General features: G+C 44.8%; 1 pseudogene; it reads left to right on the top strand.

The window, feature by feature from the left end:
• Nucleotides 1-18086: 18086 nt before the first annotated feature.
• On the top strand, nucleotides 18087-24769 carry LOC130474845 (zinc finger protein 420-like; annotated as a pseudogene).
• Nucleotides 24770-25898: the final 1129 nt, after the last annotated feature.

The following is a 25898-nucleotide window of genomic DNA, read 5'->3' on the forward strand; positions in this document are numbered from 1 at the left end:
GATCCCCTGCTAAATTTGCCCGTTTGCCCTCTAACGAAGAAATGACCAGTCCATAATTTTAATGGTAGGTTTGTTGTAGCTGTGAGAGACAGAATAACAACAGGAAAACCCCCAGAAACCCAGAAGACAAAGTCAGAGCTTGATGTGCATTATAATGAGGGAAATAAGTATTTGATTCCCCATCAACCAGCCAAATCCTAACCCTAATCCTCAACCTCCCTCGGTCTGGGGCTCCATGCAAGATCTCATCTCATGGAGTTGCAATTATAATGAGAACGGTGATGAAGCAGCCCAGAAATACACGGGGGGAACTTGTCAATTATCTCAGGGCAGCTGGGACCATAGTCACCGTGAAAACTGTTGGTAACACACTACGCCGTGAAGGACTGAGATCTTGCAGAGCCCACAAGGTCCCCTTGCTCAAGACAGCACATTATGTACAGGCCCATCTGCAGTTTGCCAATGCACATCTGAATGACCCAGAGGAGAACTGGGTGATTCAGATGTGCATTGGCAAACTGCAGATGGGCCTGTACATGTGCTGTCTTGAGCAAGGGGACCTTGCGGGCTCTGCAAGATCTCAGTCCTTCATGGCGTAGTGTGTTACCAACTGTTTTCATGGTGACTATGGTCCCAGCTGCCCTGAGTTCATTGACAAGTTCCCCCCATGTAGTTCTGGGCTGCTTCATCACCGTTCTCATGATCATTGCAACTCCAAGAGATGAGATCTTGCATGGAGCCCCAGACCGAGGGAGGTTGAGGGTTAGGATCTGGCTGGTTGATGGGGGATCAAATACTTATTCATTATAATGCACATCAATCTCTGACTTTTGTCTTCTGGGTTTCTGGGGGTTATTCTGTCTCTCACAGCTACAAGGAGGTTGAGGGTTAGGGTTAGGATCTGGCTGGTTGATAGGAAATCAAATACTTATTTCCCTCATTATAATGCACATCAATCTCTGACTTTGTCTTCTGGATTTCTGGGGGTTTCCTGTTGTTATTCTGTCTCTCACTGCTACAACAAACCTACCATTAAAATTATGGACTGGTAATTTCTTCGTCAGAGAGCAAACTGGCAAATTTAGCAGGGGATCAAATACTTTTTTTCCTCACTGTACTTCTCAGGAAAGGGTCAATTCTAAGAGCATAGGCACTGAAACGCACTGACCTGCAACAAATCCACACCACAGACGGAGCCACATCATTGCTTGGAATGTGAAAGGGACCATATGAATCATAAGGAACCATATGAATTTTGCCAGTTTTACAAGATCTTCAGCCTCCAGCCCAACCTTGCCAGGTGTCATAATCTAGACTTTGGTTCTAAATTCAGCTTTCACTTGGTAGGCTGAAAGTAAGAATAATTGTTAGTGTCATTTTCTTTAAAAGAAACTTTTTAAAATGGATACTGCTTGAGGGACCTGTGAAAATATACAGTTAGGCCAGGGAGCTTTTTGTGACTGAATTGGTAATTGTAGTCAAAGGTCTTCCTCCATTGCCAGACAGAGAATAGATTCTACAGTGACACCATCTCTGTTGTCATCTTTGCATTGATTGGCAATGAAGTGCCTGTATTATCGTATTAATATCCAATGACAATAACACAGTAGGAGGTTGAGAGTTCAAAGCAGTTGTTTATTAGGCCCAATACACACACCGGGTGAAAACTGCCCAAAGCACAGGACAATTCACACAGGGAACAAAGGATTACAACAACGTTTATAACTTTGGGTTAGGGATGTTACAATTATGTAGATTTACTGCCCATTGGTTGTCTATTTCATTCTAATTAGCACAGTGTCTTAGACATTGGCTGAAGCTGTCTTGTGACCACATCCCTAAGTGTGAAGGTAAGATGAACAGTCGTACCAGGCAGCAATGTAGTCTTTGTTCTGGCAGCTAATAATGGCGTTTGCCAGACTCATGCTAACTAATATGTCACACATCAGGGCATTTGTTCCAAGGATCAACACTTCACCCCTTATACCTGGGGCTGCATGTCAATTATATACATGTGCTCTCACATGGCATTGTGCTAAATGCTAACCCTTTTTCTGAGCTTAGCATTTTTATAAGTGCGAGTATGCGGACTGAGCATAAAGCATGCATTTCCAATACTTTCCCCATAGCATATAATGATTTCAGGCATTACAGCAACAGGATGAGAACATTATACATGCTCCCACTTCCCTTCATAAAGGACATCAGAAAAATGTAATTTAATTCTACATGAGAATGTGTCTAAAATACCTGTTTCAATTTACTGAAATCCATATAGAAATGGTTAAACAATTCTTTTTGGTGGGAAGAAGCATGTCACATGTTATTGCGAGCTTTGGGACCTAACTGCTCAATGCACTATTCCAGTGTTGTAACGAATGTCGCGGGAATTTTCTGTATTGAACATTAGTTCATATTCAATATATTATTAATTCATATTAAATGAGTTTGGGTCAACAAAAATAACCACATGCATACCTTAACATTATAACCTATAAGTCACACAAAAACCTGACTTTCAGAAAGCAGCCTTTTAGCTGACATCAGCCCCAATCAGGACTCTGACCTAAAGGGTCATAAGAAATTGCATTGCTAGCAGTTAATCACCCACAGCACATCAGATGCCCCAAAATTTATGTAAGGTTATTAAAACAGACAACAAATCATCTGTCCACTTAAGGGAGGAGATTGTTTTGGGACACTGATGGATGGACAGGACAATCAGTTAACAGACCCGGACACTGAAAGAATTATTATGGAACAAGATATTTCTAAACAATTTTAGTCATGATTTGTGAAAACTCATTTCCTAAGAATGTGACAGGGAGGGGTCATTTGTGACCCTCTCCTGACGATCAGTCCTTATAAAAAGACTGCAAATGTCCAGGTTTTGTCCTTCCCAGGGAGAAAGCATTCTCTCTCTACCTTGGAATGACCCAAAGTACTTTGCTAAGTGTTGTCTGTCTGTGTACTGGTCTCTATGTGGGGTATTGTTAAATCTGTCTAAGTACTATTCTTCTCTATGCCTTACAACCTTTGTAAGTTCAATAAACCTATATGCTTTACTGCTATGAATGTGTGGTCTGAGACTGTCCTAAGAACATGGTTTGTGGTTTCCTATTACATTCTCTGGCTTTGCTTTGGTAAGAGGCAGGCAGAGAGAAGGCCATACACAACGAACTTAGGTTTTCTCGCAACAACGAATAGACATGCATTGAGGATTCACAGGCCCAGGGGCACGTGGGCTGATTCACAGAATGTGGGGAGAAGGGGCTTAAGCCTCCCAATCCCATATGGCTAAAGTTTGCTCCAGTGTGGAAAATTACACATATTGAGGAGCTCTGCTTGCAAGTCCCCCCTCTCTCTGTCTCAGTCCCAATTGTGCCACTGTGCACCCTGGAATTTTGTTGTAAACATGAAATTCCCAGAGGTGAGATGATAGCCATCTTCATGTATTTGAAGGGCTGTCATATAAAAAATGGAACCAGCCTGTTTTCTGTTGCCTCAGATAGACCAGAACCAATGGGTGGAAAGTAAATCGAAAGAGGTTTTGGCTCAGCATTACAAAGAACTTCCTGACAGAGCAGTTACTCTATGGATCAGGCTTCTTCGGGAGGTGGTGGGCTCTCCTTCTTTAGAGGTATGAAAACAGAGGCTAGATGACCTTCTGAGAGCAATGCTGATTCTGCGAACTTAGGTGGCTCATGAAAAGGAGGGCAGGAAAGGAGGAGTAATTGCTCGGCTCTTGTGGCCCTTTCTTACATGCCCAGGGTAGTGCTGATCGCCACTTTAAAATCAGGAAGGAAAGTTCCTCCAGGCCAGATTGGCCAGGATCCTGGAGGGTTTTTGCCTTCCTCTGGGCATAGAGCAGGGGTCACTGGGGAAGTGGGGGGTGGGAGGCCGTTGTGATTTTCCTGCATTGTGCAAGAGGTTGGACCAGATGACCTTGGAGGTCCCTTCTGACTCTATCTTCTATGTTTGTAAATGAGGCCTGGATTATACAGCTGTTGAACTGGTATTGGTTATGGCATGTTCAGTTCTCATCTAAGATATCTGGAATATAATTTATTACAAAATGTGAGTTATTTGTCCTACTCCATGAAGACATTTTATTGAGGGGCGTCATAGACCTTGAGGGTTAATAGATCATGTTGTTTAGAAACAGGTTCTCTGCCCTTCTTGCTCCACTCGCCAGATTTAGTGATCGTTTGACTACTGAAAGTGCAGTTCTGCCTCCTGCCAAGAGAGTGGCAGGATGAACTCGTTGCCTGTACATTCATCCTTTTTGCCAAACTGTACCCAAATTTTTATTAATAACAAACATCCTAGCCCACCTTTTCCCCCAATGTTTACCCATTTTCCTCCCTTCCCCCAGCAGGGACATTTGGAAAACTGAGAGCCAGCATGGTGTAGTGATTAAGATTGGTGGTTTGGAGCGGTGGACTCTGATCTGGAGAACCGGGTTTGATTCCCCACTCCTCCACATCAACGGCAGAGGCTAATCTGGTAAACAATTTATTTTCCCTCTCCTACACACGAAGCCAGCTGGGTGACCTTGGGCCAGTCATGCTCTCTCAGCCTCACCTACCTCACAGGGTGTCTGTTGTGGGGAGGAAAGGGAAGGTGATTGTAAGTTGGTTTGATTCTGCATTAAGTGGTAGAGAAAGTTGGCATATAAAAACCAGCTCTTCTTCTTCTGAGTGCTGTTCTGGTTGTAATCAAAGGCCGCATATGTCGCATTGCCACCTGCTTGGGGATCATGGTGGGGGGCAGCCGACCGTTCCCTTTGTACGATGTTGGTTGGTTTCTCAAAAGGAGATGGCTAGCCACTGTAGGAAGTGGGATGCTGAACCAGGTGGGTGCCAAGTTCATTGTTTGTCCAGGGCTATGGCTGTTTGGGGAGGGGATGTGGCTCAGTGGTACAGCATCTGCTTGACAATCAGAAGGTCCCAGGTTCAATCCCCAGCATCTCTAGGGTCTCAGGCAGGGGTCTTTCACATCACGTACTTGCCTAGACCTTTTAACTGGAGATGCCAGGGAGGATTAGGGAGGACCCAACCCTGCCCTAAGTCCCCCTCTCCTCCTCCAGGACTATCTCCAACCCACCCTCCCCCACCAAGAAACTTACTGGAGTAACCATCAGGACACCTTTTAAGGATCAACATTTCTGCGAAGTGAAGAATAATAAAAACCAATGCATGGCTCGGAAGAGACTGTTTCCAGGGTCAGATCTTGGTTTCCAAAAGACAAGAGGGCAAAGGAAAGGGCAGGGGTGGCCAGGAGGGAGGGCTGTCCCTCGCCAACACACTTGCAGAGGCTTAGAATCATAGAATAGAATCATAGAATCGTAGAGTTGGAAGGGACCACCGGGGTCATCTAGTCCAAACCCCTGCACAATGCAGGAATTTCACAACTACCTCCCCCACACACACCCAGTGACCCCTACTCCATGCCTAGAAGATGGCCAAGATACCCTCCCTCTCAAGAACTGCATCTCATAAACTGCCTAAGGTCATAGAATCAGCATTGCTGACAGATGGCCATCTAGTCTCTGCTTAAAACCCTCCAAGGAAGGAGAGCTTACCGCCTCCCGAGGAAGCCTGTTCCACTGTGGAACTGCTCTGTTAGAAATTTCTTCCTAATGTCTAGATGGAAACTCTTTTAATTTCAACCTGTTGGTTCTGGTTCGACCTTCTGGGGCAACAGAAAACAACTCGGCACCCTCCTCTATATGACAGCCCCTTCAAGTAGGTTATCCGGGCTGTGTGACCGTGGTCTTGGTATTTTCTTTCCTGACGTTTCGCCAGCAGCTGTGGCAGGCATCTTCAGAGGATTAACACTGAAAGACTCTCCTTCAGTGTTACTCCTTTGAAGATGCCTGCCACAGCTGCTGGCGAAACATCAGGAAAGAAAATACCAAGACCACGGTCACACAGCCCGGATAACCTACAAGAACCAATGAACTCAGACCGTGAAAGCCTTCGACAATATTTTAGCCCTTCAAGTACTTGAAGATGGTTATCATATCCCCTCTCAGCTTTCTCCTCTTCATGCTAAACATACCCAGCTCCTTCAACCTTTCCTCATAGAACTTGAGTCTCCAGACCCCTCATCATATTTGTTGCCCTCCTCTGGACATGTTCCAGCTTGTCTACATCCTTGTTAAATGTTGGTGCCCAAAACTGAACACAATACTCTAGGTGAGGTCTAACCAGAGCAGAGTAAAGTGATACCAGCACTTTGCATGATCTGGACTCTATACTTCTGTTGATACAGCCCAAGATCCCATTTGCCTTTTTAGCTACCGCATCACACTGCTGACTCATGTTCAGTGTTTGGTCTACTAAGATCCCAAGATCCTTTTTGCACACGCTACTGATAAGACAAGTCTCCCCCATCCTATACTTATGTCTTTGGTTTTTCTTGCCTAGATGCAGAACTTTACATTTATCTCTGTTGAAATGCATTTTATTGGTTTTAGCCCAATTCTCCAGCCTGTCAACATCAGCCTATATTCTGGTTCTGTCTTCTGCCGTATTTGCTACCCCTCCCAATTTAGCATCATCTGCAAATTTAATAATCATCCCTTTATTCATCCCAAATCATTTATAAAGATATTGAACAATATAGGGCCCAAGACAGATCCCGAGGCACTCCACTAGTTACTCCTCTCCAATTGGATGAGGAAGCGTTAACAAGCACTCTTTGGGTTTGACCTGTCAATCAATTAAAGATCCACCTAACAGTAAAAGGATCTAAACCACATTTCCCAATTTGTCAACTAGAATATTTTGAGGAACCTTATCAAAAGCCTTATTGAAATCAAGATAAACCATGTCTACTACATTCCCCTGATCCAGCAAGGTAGTAACTTTCTCAAAAAAGATTAGTCTGACATGATGCAAAAAAAGATTTTGAGGGGCATATTGCTAAACACATCAAAACAAACAATAAGAAATTCTTTAAGTATATTAGGAGTAGGAAACCAGCTAGGGAAGCGGTTGGACCATTGGATGACAATTGGAGTAAAGGAACTCTAAGGAAGGATAAAGCAATTGCTGAAAAACTAAATGAATTCTTCTCACCTGTCTTCACTGTTGAAGATACAGGGCAGATTCCTTCTCCTGAACAGAGATTCTGGAGAGGGGAAAATGAGGAACTGAGGCAAATAGTGGTAACAAGGCAGGAAGTCCTAGAACGACAAACTGCAAACTAACAAGTCACAGGGACCACACGGTATTTATCCTAGAGTTTTTGAAGAACTCAAATGGGAAATTGCTGAACTTCTAACAAAGATATGTAATATGTCCCTTCGATCAGCCTCTGGACCAGAGGACTGGAGAATGGCCAGTTTAACACCCATTGATAAAAAAGGTTCCAGGGGGGACCCAGGAAATCACAGGCCAGTTAGCTTAACGTCTGTTCCGGGTAAATTAGTGGAAAGCATTACTAAGTTTGATTCCACCTCATGTATTGCTGACCAGGCTCTTAAGCAGGAAATTCTTCAGTCAACGGCAGGGCAACCTTGAAGGTCATCTAGTCCAGCCCTCAGGTCAATGCAGGAGCAGGCAGCTACAGAGCGTCCTCAGGAGGGCTCCCAGCCAGACTCTGACCAGACATAGACGTGCTGAGAAGACTCCCTCCTACGCACATCCCGGCAGTAAATTTGCAAGTAAATTGGAGTAGGGCTCACAGGGTGAAAGGAAGATGCGCAGGGCCGGCGTGCGTTGGGGTGTGTGTGGGAAGGCTTTTCTCTCTTCCTCTTTTTCTGTCACTCTTTCTCCTTTCTCTCCCTCTCTTTCTCTGTCTCTTTCTTCCCTCAAGGCTGCTCCCTACAGCCGTGGCATGCAGGAACGCCACGACCCATTGTAAGCCCCTCTCGCTGCCTGTCAGCTGTTGAGCAGCTCCAGCTGCTTTCCCCCCACTCGGCCGCCCATGCAGGGTTGCCAGCCTCCAGATAGTAGCAGGAGATCTGCTATTTCAGTTCATCTGGAGAAAATGGCCGCTTTGGCAATTGGACTGTATGGCATTGAAGTCCCTCCCCAAACCCCACCATCCTCAGGCTCCGCCCCCAAAACCTCCCGCAGGTGGCAAAGAGGGACCTGGCAACCCCTAGTCCCATGTGAACTTCTAGCTGTGTTGGCACTTTGCAATAAATAAATGGGTTTTGGGTTGCAGTTTGGGCACTCGGTCTCTAAAAGGTTCGCCATCACTGTGTTAGGCAGTGCTTTAGATGTTTTTGTTGTTTCCCCACATGAAGCTTGCTGGGTGACCTTGGGCTAGTCACAGTTCTCTCCAAACTCTCTCAGCCCCACCTACCTCACAAGGTGTCTGTTGTGGGGATGTGAAGACAGGAGAACCATTTTGTTCCTGACATCAGCTTGCTATCTGTTTGCTATCTGTTTATTCTCTTTTGTGTGCCTAGATTTTGCTTTGTAGTTCGCAGAGGCCCAGCACATCTCATAGTTAACAAGTTGCCCCTGCAGATAGTTGCCCCAGCAGATAGCGCGTGCTCAAGGACAGGACAGCATACCAGCTTAACTGTGACATTCGATTCATCTTTGGGAAGATGAGAGGGGGGAATGATCTCACTCCTTACTCCTGAGAGCCTTATTCTGGCCTAGACCACTTTGAATCATCCTGAGACTTCTCCCAGGCAACAACTTTGTTTGGAAGTCATAGGTCATCTGATTTAGGTTCACTTTGCCATAAGTTCAGCTATGCTCATGGTGCAGAGCACACCTTCACCTTCTGTTGCTATTCACGTTACTCTGACTAAGCTGCAACGCAAGCAAGAATGACCTGAACCTGCTTAAGTCTATAGCAACAACATCCGTTACGTAATAGTGTAGTAACTATATTTAGCCAGCATTTATTATTTTCTTTGCCAACATGCCTTAAGAATGCATAAACCTGTGTTTTAACTTATTTGAACTTTTTATTCTTTAATAAACCCTTTACACTGAAAGGTGGTTTTGAGTTTACTGACCTGACTCGGTTACGTTACAAACAAGGCTGGAGCTCAGGAGAGGTCGGCCAGTCTTGACAGGGGAGAGGTAGGGAAGGTGACTGTAAGCCACTTTGAGACTCCTTAAGGTAGGGAAAAGCAGGATATAAAAAAGCAACTCTTCTTCTGTTGCTTCCTTTAGAGAACGTATAGGTCACCTCTCCAGAGATCTGCTCAAGGTAGCTCACCGCTAAACAATAAAACCAAACTCAACTGCAGTTGACAACAAGTCAGGAGATAAAGCAAAGACTGAACAGCCTAAAGCATATCCATAAACAGTCCTCAGGCCAAGAGCAGACCGTGAATGGAGCCCCTTAGAGAAAAGCCAGGGTCAAGAGAAGCCTCTTCAAGGCACCAGGAGGCCAAGAGAAAATGTAGTAGAGGGTGTCCCATTAGTCTGGAGTCCTCCATCTGCACGGAGACTTGGATTGCAAAGGCCTAAAGCTGGAGAGAGACTAACTCTAAAAAGGGGGATGGGTTTGAGAGATTTTTTGCAAGTTTTCAGTAATCACCCACAGCCTCTTTATTCCAGGTAAAAGCAGGACAGTATCCCCCCCCCCCCCGCACACACAACAGAGGGGCCATGGCTCAGTGGTAGATCACTTGCTGTGAAGAGGAGGGAGGAAGCAAATGCGCAGGCACTGAACGTGGTGCCACCCCTTTATATATGCTGGGTAATATATACCCTCTTGTGATTCCCAAGAACTGCATGGAGGAAGGGGAGAAGCTTCTGGCCGGGCTCACTGTCTTGAGCCACACATACAGAGCATCGGCTGCGCTGCTCCCTCTTTAGGATCCCTCCTTGGAGGCAAGAAGGAGCATCAGCTGGGGTGGAAAAGGAGGGGGGGCGAATCCTGCCTTCCCTTTGCTGCACTTGGGCAGGGAAAGTGGGGCTCGCAGGGGTGCAAGGAAGGTGCGGCCTCTGGCAGGGCGAAGCAAGGAGGGGGCCCCTTTTGCCTTCTAGAGAGAGACAGCCTAAGGGTTAAATGGAAGGAGTCCCCATTCCTAGAGCGGCGTCAACCAAGAAGGCCGCCTGACTTGGGGCAGGCACTTCCGGCTCCGTGGTGCCGCGTGCCTGGGGGGAGAAGGAGAGGCAGGAAGCGCCGGTGGGGACTTTTTAAAAAGAACTGGTAAACAATAAGAGAATATTTTATTTGCAAAAACCCTCCCTGGTTTTGACAGTGGAACAGCCCAGGAGGGGGGGGCGCTTGAGGCGTTGCAAAGACCCCCTGCAACAACAACAACAACACCCCCCCCCCCCCAAAAAAAACCATACGATTAACCAGCCGGGGCCCCATGTCCCCAGGCGTCCTCGTGCTTTTCCCCTCCGGACGCTCCTGTGTCCCCTGCAGGCAGAGCCCAGCTCTTCCTTAGTGCTCCGCCGGCTCCACCGGGCTGCCTGTTTCTCTGGGCCTCTTCGGCTGCAGCCTGCAAACTCCAGCAAAACCCCCCCCCTCTTTTTTGGCGTTTTGTTCCGACCCTTCCCATCAGCCAGGCGTTGTTGTGGTGCAAAGGAGGTCCCCAAAGGCTCCTGCCCGTTTTCTTCTTGCTGTTCTGGAAAAGCAAACTTGGGGGGGGGGTCCCTTTCTCCACCCTGCTGTGGCTCTTTCCCCCTGCCAGCAAATCTTCGTTTCTGGCTGCCCTTTGTGGGTTGGCATGCCTCAGCGGCCTTGGCTGAAGTACCACCATTTGTTTCTAGCGATCCTGCTAGCAGTCTGGGAGTCCTGGGAGGATCCGGTGATCCCTTCTGGATGAGCCACCAAGTTCTTGAAAGTTGGCCTTCGGTTTCCTGAAATCAGCCACAAACCCTGAAAGATCTCTGCCTTGCTTTGCATTCTTGTAGGACATAAGAAAGGCCCTGCTGGATTAGACCCAGGCCCATCAAGTCCAGCAGTCTGTTCACACAGGGGCCAACCAGGTGCCTCTAGGAAGCCCACAAACAAGACGACTGCAGCAGCACCATCCTGCCTGTGTTCCTCCGCACCCAAAAATAATAGGCATGCTCCTCTGATACTAGAGAGAATAGGTATGTAGCATGACTAGTATCCATTCTAACTAATAGCCATGAATACCCCTCTCCTCCATGAATATGTCCACTCCCCTCTTAAAGCCCTCCAAGCTGGCAGCCATCACCACATCCTTGGGCAGGGAGTTCCACAATTTAACTATGCGTTGTGTGAAAAAATACTTCCTTGAATCGCTCCCCCTCCAGCTTTAGCAGATGACCCCGTGTTCTAGTATTATGGGAGAGGGAGAGGGAGAAAACTTCTCCCTGTCGACTCTGGGTGTTACATTGGCCATTCTCCAGTCCTCTGGTAGAGACTGATAGAAGGGACATATTACATATCTTTGTTAGAAGTTGAGTAATTTCCCATTTGAGTTCTTGAAGAACTAGGATGAATACCGTCTGGTCCCTGTGACTTGTTAGTTTGCAGTTAGTCGTTCTAGGACTTCCTGCCTTGTTACCACTATTTGCCTCAGTTCCTCATTTTCCCCTCTCCAAAATCTCTGTTCAGGAGAAGGAATCTGCCCTGTATCTTCAACAGTGAAGACAGGTGAGAAGAATTCATTTAGTTTTTCAGCAATTGCTTTATCCTTCCTTAGAGTTCCTTTACTCCCATTGTCATCCAATGGTCCAACCGCTTTCCTAGCTGGTTTCCTACTGCTAATATACTTGAAGAATTTCTTATTGTTTTGTCGAAGGCTTTCACGGTCAGAGTTCATTGGTTCTTGTAGGTTATCCAGGCTGTGTAACCGTGGTCTTGGTATTTTCTTTCCTGACATTTCGCCAGCAGCTATGGCAGGCATCTTCAGAGTAGTAACACTGAAGGACAGTGTCTCAGTGTCAAATGTGTAGGAAGAGTAATATATAGTCAGAAAGGGGTTGGGTTTGAGCTGAGTCATTGTCCTGCAAAAAGTAATGTGCTAATCATTGTCCTGTAAGTATCAAGATAATGTGCTAATGAGGGTGTGGTATGTTAATATGGAACCATTGTATCCTGAAGTGATCTGTTAATGTGTGAAATCCAAAGCTAATCTGCATGGCTATTGTTGATTGTAGTCTTTGTTAGTCTGGAGGCTTCCTGTCCTGAAAACCTCCAGACTAACAAAGACTACAATCAACAATAGCCATGCAGATTAACTCCCCATTCCAATTTTTCCAACCACTTGTGTAAATTGGCCACCTGCTCCCATGGGGGGTTCCTCTGGTTGGGGAATGCTGCAGGAATCTTTCATTTAGCTTTACCAACTTGTATTAAGCAGACAATAACCTTTTAAAGAAGGCATTTCTGCTTGACTCATGACTGGAATATTAAGATTGAGGGGTACAACTTGTTTAAAAGGGATAGACAGATAAGGGGGGAGAGGAGTAGCATTATATGTCAAAGATGTGTACACTTGTGAAGAAGTACATGAATCTGAGCATGGTACATCAGACGAGTCTATGGATAAAAATAAAAGGAGTAAGAAATAATAGTCATATTATGGTGGGGGTCTGCTATTGACCACCAAACCAGGCAGAGGACTTGGATGGGACGCTCCTAGACAAGTTCTCAAAGAGACGAAACATGGTGGTCATGAGAGATTTTAATTACCCGGATATCTGTTGGAAGTCCAACTCTGCTAAAAAAGCCAGATCCAATAAATTCCTGAATTGTCTTGCTGACAACTTCCTATTCCAGAAAGTGGACAGGTAAACAAAGGGATTTGCTATCTTAGACTTGATTCTCACCAACAGGGAAGAACTGGTCGATGAGGTTAAAGTAGTAGGCACTCTGGGTAGTAGTGATCACGTACTCTTGGAATTTACAATCTTGGGGAAAGGGAAAACTACGTAGTCAGACATATAGGTTGGACTTTAGGAAAGCAAATTTTAACAAGCTTAAACTTATGCTGGGTAGCATTCCATGGTCAGAAATACTTAAGGAGAAGGGAGTTCAAGAAGGGTGGAAGTTTCTTAAAAATGAAAGATTGAAGGGGCAATCTCAAACCATTCCTATGAGAAGAACAAATGGGAGGAGCCTAAAGAGGCCAGAGTGGCTCCATACACAGCATTTTAAAGAGTTGAGAAATAAAAAAGACTCTTAGGAAGCAGAAGGAGGGCCTTATAGCCAAAGCGGAATACAAACAAATGACTAGTGCTTGTAGGGAGAGTGTTAGGAAAGCTAAAGCTCAGGATGAGCTTCGGCTAATGCGAGATGCTGAACACAACAAAAAAGGATTTGTCGAAAGCTTTCACGATCAGAGTTCATTGGTTCTTATAGGTAATCCTGGCTGCGTCATCATGGTCTTGGTATTTTCTTTCCTGACGTTTCGCCAGCAGCTGTGGCAGGCATCTTCAGAGGAGTAACACTGAAGGACTGTGTCTCCTTCAGAGAGTGTCTCTTTCAAGGACACTGTCCTTCAGTGTTACTCCTCTGAAGATGCCTACCACAGCAGCTGGCGAAATGTCAGGAAAGAAAATACCAAGACCACGGTCACACAGCCCAGATAACCTACAACAACCAACAACAAAAAAGGGTTCTTTTCCTATGTGCAGAGTAAGAACAAGGACAAGATAAGCCCATTGTGGGGACCGGAAATTGAAATTGTAACAGGAGATGAAGAGAGGGCAGAACTGCTCAATTCCTACTTTTCCTCAGTCTTTTCTTGCAAGGCAAATGGTGCTCAACATGGCATAAACAGAACACATGATGAGGGAAGGGAGTTGCAGCCTAGGATTGGGATTGGGGTAGTGCACAAACACCTAGTTTCTTTGAATGAAACAAAGTCCCCAGGGCCAGATGAATTGCATGCAAGGGTACTTAAGGAACTTGCAGATGTAATTTCTGAGCCTCTCACCATTATTTTTGAGAATTCTTGGAGAATAGGTGAGGTGCCAGAAGACTGGAGGCGGGCAAATGTTGTCCCCATCTTCAAGAAGAGGAAAAAGGAAGATTACTAAGAGCCAGCACGGGTTTCTCAAGAACAAGTCATGTCAGACTAATCTTATCTCCTTTTTTGAGAAAGTTACTACCTTGCTGGATCAGGGGAATGCTGAAGATATAGTTTATCTAGATTTCAGTAAGGCTTTTGTTAAGGTTCTCCATAATATTCTTGTTGACAAATTGGAAAAATGCAGTTTAGATACTGTTAGGTGGATCTGTAATTGGTTGACAGATAGCCCCCAAAGAGTGCTTATTCATGGCTCCTCATCCACTTGGAGAGGAGTGACTAGTGGAGTTGTTCAGTGTTTTTATAAATGATTTGGATGAAGGAATAGAGGGGATGCTTATTAAATTTGCAGATGATACTAAATTGGGAGGGGTAGCAAATACGGTTGAAGACAGAGCCAGGATACAGGATGATCTTGACAGGCTGGAGAATTGGGCTAAAACCAGTAAAATGCATTTCAAGAAATAAATGTAAAGGTCTGCATTTAATTATAGGATGGGGGAGACTTGTCTTAGGAGTAGTGTGTGTGAAAAGGATCTTGGGGTCTTAGCAGACTGAACATTACTCAGAAGTGTGATGCGGTCCCTAAAAAGGCAAATGTGATCTTGGGCTGCATCAACAGAAGAATAGTGTTCAGATCACGTGAAGTGATGGTATCACTTTGCTCTGCTTAGACCTCACCTAGAGTATTGTGTTCAGTTTTGGGCACCACAGTTTAAGAAAGATGTGGACAAGCTGGAATGTGTCCAGAGGAGAGCAACAAAGATGGTGAGGGGTCTGGAAACCAAGTCCTATGAGAGAAGGTTGAAGGAGCTGGGTATGTTTAACCTGAAGAGGAGACGACTGAGAGGGACATAATTATCTTCAAGTACTTGAAGGGCTGTCATATAGAGGATGGTGCCGAGTTGTTTTCTGTCACCCCAGAAGGTCGGACCAGAACCAACGGGTTAAAATTGAAATCAAAAGAGTTTCCAACAGTTAGTGCGGTTCCTCAGCGGAACAGGCTTCCTCAGGAGGTGGTAAGTGCTCCTTCCCTGGAGGTTTTTAAGCAGAGGCTAGATGGCCATGTGTCAGCAATGCTGATTCTATGACCTAAGGCAGTTCATGAGAGGGAGGGCATCTTGGCCATCTTCTGGGCATGTAGTAGCGTCGCTGGAGGTGTGTGGGGGAGGTAGTTGTGAAATTCCTGCATTGTGCAGGGGGTTGGACTAGATGCCCCTGGTGGTCTCTTCCAACTATGATTCAGTGATCTCTGGAAGGCAGAAGGTCAGAAAAAATGGGAACCTGAGGAATCATTACTACTTCAGGCACTGTGTGCTCTTGCTGTTCTCTTGGGTCTGATCTTCATCTGGGTTTAATGGTTTAAATCTCATTTAAAGTCCACTTTTCTCCCGAGTGGGGGCCCAAAGTGGCCTGCCATGTTCTCCCCTTCTCCACTTTCTCCTCACAAGACCCCTGTAAGGTATGTAAGCCTGAGAAGATGTGACTGGCCCAAGGACACCCAGGTAGCTTTTGAGGCAGGGTGGGGATTCGAACCAACATCTCCCAGACTAATCTGACATTCTAACCACTGCACTACTTGCTCCCTTCTGCAAATTATTCACTCATTTCAGTGTTTGTCTATCGTAGCAAAATAAAACAGGAGTTCAGAAGACTGACACCCTTGATTCTAGTATGAGCTTTCGTGAATCAGAGCTCACATCTTCAGATGGAGATATCACGTGTATGTGGGTGTTTGTGTGCATATAAAATCTCAATGCAAAAATCAGTCTTGGCTTCTCAGGAGGTCCACATTTGTCTTTACAGAAGAATCTTTACAGAAGAATCTGGCAGTGGAGGAAGGTTAACTGTTAGTCCAGCTGGAGGCTCTTTGTAGTGGAAGGGAGGATGAGGAGAGAGCCAAACTCAGCCTTCCCTGAATCAAGAAAAGACCTTGATGCCACCGAGGTTGGGAGTAGTGCGGAGATGTGGGGAGAAGCTGTGCAGAAGAGCCTGGGAGACAACGACCTCCTCTCTCAAGATGCACATCGAAAACAATTCAGGCACTTCAGCCACAAGGAGGCCGAGGGGCCCAGAGAGATCTGCAGCCGACTCCACCATCTTTGCCACCAGTGGCTGAAGCCAGAAAGGCACAGCAAGAAGGAGATGCTGGACCTGGTGATCCTGGAGCAGTTCCTGGCCGTCCTGTCCCCAGAGATGCAGAGCTGGGTCAGGGAATGTGGGCCGGAGACCAGTTCCCAGGCGGTGTCCCTGGCAGAAGGCTTCCTCCTGAGCCAGGCAGAGGACAAGGACTGGGACCAACAGGTGAGAAGTTTTCATCTAGGTAATTTTGGGGCACATAGGATAAGATCAAAGATCTCCTTGAAATTGACAGGGATTGCTGCAACTTTTTGGAAACCACCTTTTGTCTGTTTTCCTTTTCTCAACAGCCTCCCCTTTCACGTATCCCCACTTCTGTTTCAGGTGCAGGAGTGGATGGCGCAGGACTCTTATCACAGAGCAGCTTTTCCGGGTAAGATCAAAATGGTTGTCGTTCCCACTGGATGTCCTCCTTGAGCATAGGGGGGCTGCTCTGATTCCCCCCACAGTCCTGTGTGGGAAAGATGCTCCACTCCAACCTCTCAGTTTAGAAGTTCCGTCTGGGGAAGTAGAAACCTGTTAACAGAAATCTGTTAAAAATCTCAGCAGGAAAGTTGGACAAATACAGTAATGGAGTTGGATATAACAGCCTCCGAACTAGCCACGGAAAACAGGATATAATAAATAAATAAATAGTGGTTAATGTCAGTAATTGGGTGCATGGAGCAAATAACAAGAATCACAAAGTCATAAGCTTTCAGGAGCGCTTATGCCGTAGAAACTTCCAGTACTTTTAATTCGAGAACTTTTTGCTACCCGATTATCAACAGGGCAAGGAGCGTCCAGAGTTGATAAATCAGGGAAGGATGGTTTTGGGAGGTGGCAGTGGGTGGTTTTACAACTATGTTGTATCAGACTGGGTGTTAAATGCCAGGATATGTGATGTTTTGTCAAAAAATGATCTTGGATCATGTGTGGAAGTATGACTTCACTGGGCTCTTCATTCTTAGTGAATATGATCTTCTGTTATTATTATCAATAACAATACAGTGCAGCTATACTAGTCCTTACTGTGACCTCGTGAAGAGCACATATATGACCAGTGCTCCATCACCTGAATGGACTCCAGATTAAATACCGCATCAACTTCATGGTGCTGGTGCTGACTTTTAAAACCCTACCCTTCCAGGACCCCCGTATTTACGGGACCGTCTTTCACGGTATAGCATTCAGAGAGGTGTTACACTCGTTACACTCAGATAATCTCCTAGTGGTCCCTGGCCCAAGGATCATCCTCAATCACAGCCAGAGCCTTCCCAGCGGTGGCCCCTATCTGTTGGAACTCTCTGTCTAGGGAGCCCTGAGAGACCTGGCTCAGTTTTGCAGGGCTTGCAAGACAGATGTTCCCCTGTTCCATATCAGTCCCTACATTACATCATTCTTATCCAGACTTTGTTCTCTGTTTTGTATGGTTTATTTCAACCCTCGTTTTGTTGTATTTTAATCAATTTCTACAGGGACAGCTGTGATATAAGGCTCCATCATCAGACAGGTTTCATAAATTTGGGAATTTGGTCTTGCATTATACTTTTATTCATATTATTTAATTTTATATTGGGATTAGTGTGTACGTTTATATATAGATGTTTTTGTTTACATGTTGTAAGCCACCCTGAGGCTTGTTTTGGCAGGGAAAGATCAGGATAAAATTCTAATAATAAACTAATACAGGAAATTATTAATAATACTAACCCAAATGTAATTTCTATTCTACTTTTTTAACTGGGACTCTCAAGGCAGAGTATATGTACGATAAAAAGAAACACATTCAGTGAACAGATTAGATCAGAATGTCAGTCAACCAGTGGATTGCAAGATAGGACAACAGTATTAGATTCGATAAGAATATTTGAATTTAACAACACAGAATCTTTGGAAGATGGAATAAAGTGTTGGAAGATGGAATAAAGTATTTGGGCTAGGATTGTTGACGGGGCAGGGGGGTGAAACCTCAACGAAAGCATGCAAACATAATAAAGATGATACGTCAGTAGCATCTCTCACCATGTTGTCTCAGTACCATGTCAAGTGGGTAAGTGCTGGTCCTTCACCAAAAGCAAGGCTGCCTTTTCCCGGATGAGCCAATAGTCTTGCCACATGGAAGGAGATTCTGGGAAATGGTGGTTGTTTTGGTGTCCTTTTTTATCCCCTGTCTGTTCCTTGCATTGCAGAGTTCTTCCTTCTTATCTGTCAATTCTGATCCATTAGACAAACAGACAAATAGTTTTGTATATGATAAAAGGACCAAGACTAGATCTGACAAAAGCATGGAGGCAAAAAATGTACGTGAAATGAGGATGCACGGACAGTTGTGATCTTGAGGCCAGAGAGGGAGAATCTAATCCCCCCCCAGGAAGTATAACGCAAAGTACTTGGAAAGTATAGAACCCTTTCCTTTGACCTTTTTATCCTTCCAGGTGATGCCGTTAAACCAATGATAACTTCTTTGCCATTTCTTTGTGATGGAGAAAAAGCAGCTTCCATGCAGCCAGATCAGGTATGTGTGGAACTCTGAATCATGTCCTTGAGTGTCTCCTTGCTCCCTCCCTAGGCTGGGAGGAATCTCTTTCCCTCAGCTGCTATCTGCTCTTCTCACTGAATAGAAAATGAAAACGTCTGATGAAGGTTTGAACCCTGAAATCAAACCTCTAAGTATAGTCATGTTGGAAGGAGAAGGGTTGTTACATTATCTGTGATGGCAGAGGAGTTTCTTCTTTCTCTTTACAGGGTCTAGTGACCTTTCAGGAGGTATCTGTTCATTTCACTGAGGAGGAGTGGTCCCTGCTGGATCCAGACCAAAGAAGGCTTCACAAGGAAGTCATGGAGGACAATTATGAGAATGTGGCCTCCCTGGGTAAGGCTCTCATTTCCCTTGATTCAGAGATGCTGAAGGCAGAAACTATTCCTCTGACATGAATGGGCCAGGTTAGCCCAATCTCAGCAGCCCATGGAAGCTAATCAGGGTCATTCCAGGTGGGTACTTCAATGGGAGATCCCCAAGAAAGTTCACGATTGCTATGCAGAGGAAGGCAATGGCAAACTACCTCTGTCCGTTTATTGCCCTGAAAACCCTACGGGGTTGCCATAACTCAGCTGTGACTTGACAGCACTTTCCACCACCACCAGTAAGGGCCCTATTAGGACTCTTCCAGTGGAGACTCTGAATAAGGGAATGTAGAAGATTTCACGGTAGGCAAGGGAGGGGGTTCTGCATACTTCCTGGACTCTGTTAGAATTCGTGTGGAAGCGAAAGAAAAAATGCATTTGTAAAGAAAAACAACTACGACAGAGGAGGAAGATCCACCCTCACACCCCCTGACTGCCCATTGAGGAACTGAGCGACTTCATTGTTCTTCAGAGATGAAAATCCATTGAAAGGAGGGCAGGAGGGGGATTGGCCACAGTAACAGTTTGTGGGATGTCAACGAGGCCTCCTCTTGGGCCTTTTGGAGCAGCCATGGAAAGGACCGTTTGAAATAATAACAACAATAATAATACTCGTATAGGGCCCTTAATATGCATTTTCCAAAAGTTCGAAAAGACCTTTGCTTGCCTTGAGGACATTACACCCCTCCCCTGGGACTTGAGGAGCATAAGTGTGGGGCAGAGGAAGAAGAAGGGATGAATTGGGGCCCTTCTGTGCTCATTTCTGTTACACCAGTATAAGCTTAGGCATGGTTCCTGATTCAGTTAAAAGAGATGGCAGAGCACTAAAGGAACAAAATAATAATAATTACAAAAAAAGAACAGGATTTCAGCAGGTGAAGTTTGGCTCTATTTCCTGATGAGCTTCACTTGCTGAATTCCTGCCTCTGAGGCTTCTCTGGAATTCAGTTGGGCGGGTGCACTTTTCCCGTTCTAGGCTGGAGGGAAACAGTGGCTCTGTCTACGCTCAAGTCTGGTTTAAACATCTGAATATTTCTTAGAGTTGGAATGTCTGGAAGTCACTGGTGTGTTTCTTTTCCCTGTAGAAGGACTTCTGCTTCTCCAACCTGATTCCATGTCCCAAGTGGAAGAAGCAGGAGATCCACTTGTCCAAGATGCAGAAGAAACGGAGAGATCAGCAGGTAGCTGCCTATTTGTGTTGTGGAAGCGGGTAGGACTTCTCTTGGGCTAAATTTCACCAGTTGGGAAACACAGGGATTCCTCTCAAGGCAACAGCCTGAGAATGGCCAGGAACGCTTTTTCAAGTGAAACTTAAAACAGGAACAAAATGCTGGCTAGTTTGTACCTAAGATTGGCAGGAAATATTTATTGTGCTTGGCTTTAATACACATTAGTTTATTTGTATGCTGCCTGTTCACAATCCAATCCAAAGAAAAACAATTTTCTTCAATAAGTACTGGCTTGTAATGATGAATCTTTAATAGTTTAATTAATAGACTTAAACTGTTCACAATATATGCGCATCTAGTACGATAAGAATAATCCTTAGATAAGCAAGTAGTATTGTTGTACATAAATCTAACAACGGTGCAGATAACAGTCCAAATTAAACAGCTGAGAAAGCTGGTGGTTATCTCAATTTTCTCATTGATAATTATGTCAGTCCATAGAAGGGTCGGGTTGCAAACAATGAAATGTGTCATAGAACAGCACCAGTATAATAGCAGGCAGTAATTGCAGGTGGTAGTCCCAATGGTGTACTCGTGCCAGGATGAATTGCAGGATGAATTGCAACAGGAGGGTTACTCTGATGCAAGAATAATTAATTGCTGATTTAAAGCAGGTCTGGCGGTCCGGAACATATCAACCATTTCGTTACACACAACCTCATCAGCCAAGGTTACTACAAAATTCATAACGGCTTTCAGTATTACAATCCAAGTACTAAGTAGAACATTGCAATATTGGCTATCTTAACATAAGAAGTGAGAATGAGAATGAATATACTAAGTTGTAACGAAACAGTTGATATATTCCGGACCACCGGACCTGCTTTAAATCAGCAATTAATTATTTTTGCATCAGAATAAGTAACCCACCTCACATAAGTATCAGTGAGCACATTGAGAGAACCACCACCTTTCTCAACTGTTTAATTGGGACTATTATCTGCACCGTTGTTAAATTTATGTACAGCAGTACTACTTGCTTATCTAAGGGTTATTCTTATCATACTAGATGTGCATATATTGTGAACGGCTGAATCTTTAATAGTTTAATAGACATAATCATTACAAGCCAGTACTTACTTAAGGTAATTGTTTTTCTTTGGGTCTGTTCAACTTCTATATTTATTGGCAACCTTTATGCTGTTGTTTTGTTCTTAAGTATTAGTGTTTCAGCATTTAGTTTTTTCCTCTTTTGCTAGTGTGTTCACAAAACAATAGCATAAGATCCTAAATACTGTCTAAAAAACAATCGGTTTAAAAATCCAGGAGCACAAGAAGAGCATAAAAAAGCCACTCCTCAAGTTTAAAGAAGATGCTAAAGCAACTAAAAAGATAAACCCCCAAGTTAAAGGCAGGTTGAAAAGAAATGTTTTCACTGGGCAAGGTCAGCTCCAGGTGAGTTTAAAGGTGGGGAACATTCCCCAGATGAGGGGCACCCCTGGAAATTCTCAGTCTCCAGTCACCACCTGCTTCTGCTCTGCAGGCAGGGCCACAAAACACAGGGCTTGGGAGACCGAACTTTTGGGGGAGTGGAGAATACAGTAAGCTTTTACTAGTTTGGTGCTCAGATGGGGTCTCCATATTTCAGGGATAAAGCTCTGCTCAAAACTCACTGTCCAGTGAACACAGTCAGTTCTGAGTTCAAATATAGAAAGAGATTTGCTAGCGGTCCCTCTAGTCCAACCTTTTATTTCACACAGTGGTCAACTTGAGTCCTAGGAAGTTTCACAAATAAAGGAGCAGCTCCAAAGCCTCCCTCTTCAGAGAGACTACCTCTAAACATGGATGTTCCGCTGGGCTACCTTGTCTCTGCTGGAACTACCCTCCAAGGAAGCATCAACAGCTGATTCATACAGGGCAGGATTTGTCTCTCCTTTAAGTGATTCCAGTTCTTTCATTATGAAGAGCAGTTAATGATCTTCTTTACTTGATTCCACTTTTGCTTGAAGTTCTTAACACGTAGTTTCTCTTTATTCCAGTGGCTGATGGTTGCCAAAAAAACTCCGAGGGTGAACCACAACACCTCTTATTTGACGAAAAACAGCAGAAGAGAAATGCTGGAACGAAAAGGAAGAGGGTGAAAGAATGCTCTGCCTCTCAGGCTGCTGAATCCCAGGTGTTTGATACACACTGGAGAATCCACACAGGGGAGAAACCTGGTAAATGCTTAGAGCGTAGAAGGAGTTTTGCTCAGAGTACAAAGCTTACTAGACATCACTGTATCCACACTGGGGAGAAACCATATAAATGCTTGCAGTGTGGAAAGAGCTTTGCTCAGGGTTCATATCTTAGGGTCCATCAGCGTATCCACACTGGGGAGAAACCTTACAAATGCTTGCAGTGTGGAAAGAGCTTTACTTCAAGTTCACAGCTTACTAGACATCAGCGTTTCCACACTGGGGAGAAACCTTATAAATGCTTGCAGTGTGGAAAGAGCTTTGCTCAGGGTTCATATCTTAGGGTCCATCAGCGTATCCACACTGGGGAGAAACCTTACAAATGCTTGCAATGTGGAAAGAGATTTGCTAGGACTTTACAGCTTACTAGACATCAGCTTTTCCACACTGGGGAGAAACCTTATAAATGCTTAGAGTGTGGAAAGAGCTTTGCTGAGAATGCAAAGCTTACTAGACATCAGCGTTTCCACACTGGGGAGAAACCTTATAAATGCTTGGAGTGTGGAAAGAGCTTTGCTCAGGGTTCATATCTTAGGGTACATCAGCGTATCCACACTGGGGAGAAACCATACAAATGCTTGCAATGTGGAAAGAGATTTGCTAGGAGTTTACAGCTTACTAGACATCAGCATATTCACACTGGGGAGAAACCTTATAAATGCTTGGAGTGTGGAAAGAGCTTTGCTGAGAATGCAAAGCTTACTAGACATCAGCGTTTCCACACTGGGGAGAAACCTTATAAATGCTTGGAGTGTGGAAAGAGCTTTGCTCAGGGTTCATATCTTAGGGTCCATCAACGTATCCACACTGGGGAGAAACTTTACAAATGTTTGCAATGTGGAAAGAGATTTGCTATGGGTTTACAGCTTACTAGACATCAGCGTTTCCACACTGGGGAGGAACCTTATAAACGCTTGGAGTGTGGGAAGAGCTTTGCTTATGGTTCATATCTTAGAGTCCATCAGCGTACCCACACTGGGGAGAAACCATATAAATGCTTGCACTGTGAAAAGGGCTTTGCTTCAAGTTCCCTGCTTACTATCCATCAGCGTACCCACACTGGAGAGAAACCTTATAAATGCTTGCAGTGTGGAAAGAGCTATACTCAGAATTCAGAACTTACCATACATCAGCATACCCATACTGGGGAGAAACCTTATAAATGCTTGCAGTGTGAAAAGGGCTTTACTCGGAATTCACAGCTTACTAGACATCAGCGTATCCACACTGGGGAGAAACCATATAAATGCTTGCAGTGTGGAAAGAGCTTTACTCGGAGTTCACAGCTTACTAGACATCAGCGTATCCACACTGGGGAGAAACCTTATAAATGCTTGGAGTGTGGAAAGAGCTTTGCTGAGAATGCAAAGCTTACTAGACATCAGCGTATCCACACTGGGGAGAAACCTTACAAATGCTTGCAATGTGGAAAGAGATTTGCTAGGAGTTCAACGCTTACTAGACATCAGCGAACCCACTCTGGGGAGAAACCATATAAATGCTTGCACTGTGAAAAGAACTTTGCTTCAAGTTCTCTGCTTACTATCCATCAGCGTACCCACACTGGGGAGAAACCATATAAATGCTTGCAGTGTGGAAAGAGCTTTACTCAGAATTCAGAACTTACCATACATCAGCGTACCCACACTGGGGAGAAACCTTATAAATGCTTGGAGTGTGGAAAGACCTTTGCTCAGGGTTCATATCTTAGGGTCCACCAGCGTATCCACACTGGGGAGAAACCTTACAAATGCTTGCAATGTGGAAAGAGATTTGCTAGGAGTTTACAACTTACTAGACATCTGCATATTCACACTGGGGATAAACCTTATAAATGCTTGCAGTGTGGAAAGAACTTTGCTTCAAGTTCAGAGCTTACTATCCATCAGCGTACCCACACTGGGGATAAACCTTATAAATGCTTGCAGTGTGGAAAGAGCTTTACTCAGAATTCACAGCTTACTAGACATCAACGTATCCATACTGGGGAGAAACCTTATAAATGCTTGGAGTGTGGAAAGAGCTTTGCTCAGGGTTCATATCTTAGGGTCCACCAGCGTATCCACACTGGGGAGAAACCTTACAAATGCTTGCAATGTGGAAAGAGATTTGCTAGGAGTTTACAGCTTACTAGACATCTGCATATTCACACTGGGGAGAAACCTTATAAGTGCTTGGAGTGTGGAAAGAGCTTTACTTCAAGTTCAGAGCTTACTAGACATCAGCGTATCCACACTGGGGAGAAACCTTATAAATGCTTGGATTGTGGAAAGAGCTTTGTTCAGGGTTCATATCTTAGGGTCCATCAACGTATCCACTCTGGGTAGAAACCTTATAACTGCTTAGTGTGTGGAAAGACCTTTGCTCAGAGTTCACAGCTTAACACCCATCCATAAATTCTCACTTGAGAAACTATCAGCGTGTGGGTTGTGGAAAGAGTTTCCTCGGAGAGACAGGCTAATCGTTCATGAATGAATCCACACCAGAGGCGGAGCCACATCATCGCTTGGAATGTGGAAGGAGCCATATGAATGTTGCCGGGCTAAATTCAACTTTCTCTTGGTAGGCTGGAAGTAAGAATAATTGTTAGTGTTTTCTTTTCTAGAGACTTTTTAAAATGGACACCACTGGAAGAGAGAGAGGAACATGTGAAAATATGCACAGTAGGCCAGGGGGCTTTTTGTCACTGAGCTGATAAATTGTAGTCAAAGGCCTTCCTCCAGTGCCAGTCAGAGAGAGAACAGATTCTATAGTGATACCATTTCTGTTGTCGTCTTTGCATTGTTGGGCTACAGGATGGGAACATTACAGATTCTCCCGCCTCCCTTAATTAACAAAAACATCAGAAAAATGGCTTTTTTGCTCAACACCGCTGGCTCAAATATCTGTTTCAAGGTGCTAAAATCCATATAGAAATCAGTAAACAGTTCTTTTGGGTGGGAATAAACAGGTCCCAAAGCTCGCAACAATATGTGACAAGTCCTCAATGCACTATTCCTGTGTCCTGACAGATGTGTCCTGAGGATTCACGGGCATGGGGCTGATTCCCCTAGCATGTGGGGAGAAGGGGCTTAAGCCTCCCAATCTGATATGGATTTTGTTCCATTGCGGAAACTTACACGTCCTGAAGAGCTCTGCATGCAAGTTCCCCCTGTCTCGGTCCCAATTGGGCTACTAGGCACCTTGGAATTCAGTTCCAAGCATGAAATTCCACAAGGTGAAACAATAACCACCTTCAAGTACTTGAATGGCAGTCATATAGAGGATGGGGCGGCTGTGTTTTCTGTTGCCTCAGAAGGTCAGACCAGAACCAATGGGTGGAGGGTAAATCAAAAGGTTTTGTCTCAGCATTAAAAAGAACCTCCTGACAGTGGCTACTCTGTGGAACAGGCTTCCTCGGGAGGTGGTGGGCTAGATGGCTATCTGACAAGAACACTGATTCTGTGAACTTAGGCAGCTCATGAGAAGGAGGGCCACGAAGGGAGGAGTCAGTGCTCGGCTCTTCAGGCCAGATTGGCCAGGGAT

Source organism: Euleptes europaea, chromosome 1, assembly GCF_029931775.1.
Source record: "Euleptes europaea isolate rEulEur1 chromosome 1, rEulEur1.hap1, whole genome shotgun sequence".
Classification (NCBI taxonomy): Eukaryota; Metazoa; Chordata; class Lepidosauria; order Squamata; family Sphaerodactylidae; genus Euleptes; species Euleptes europaea.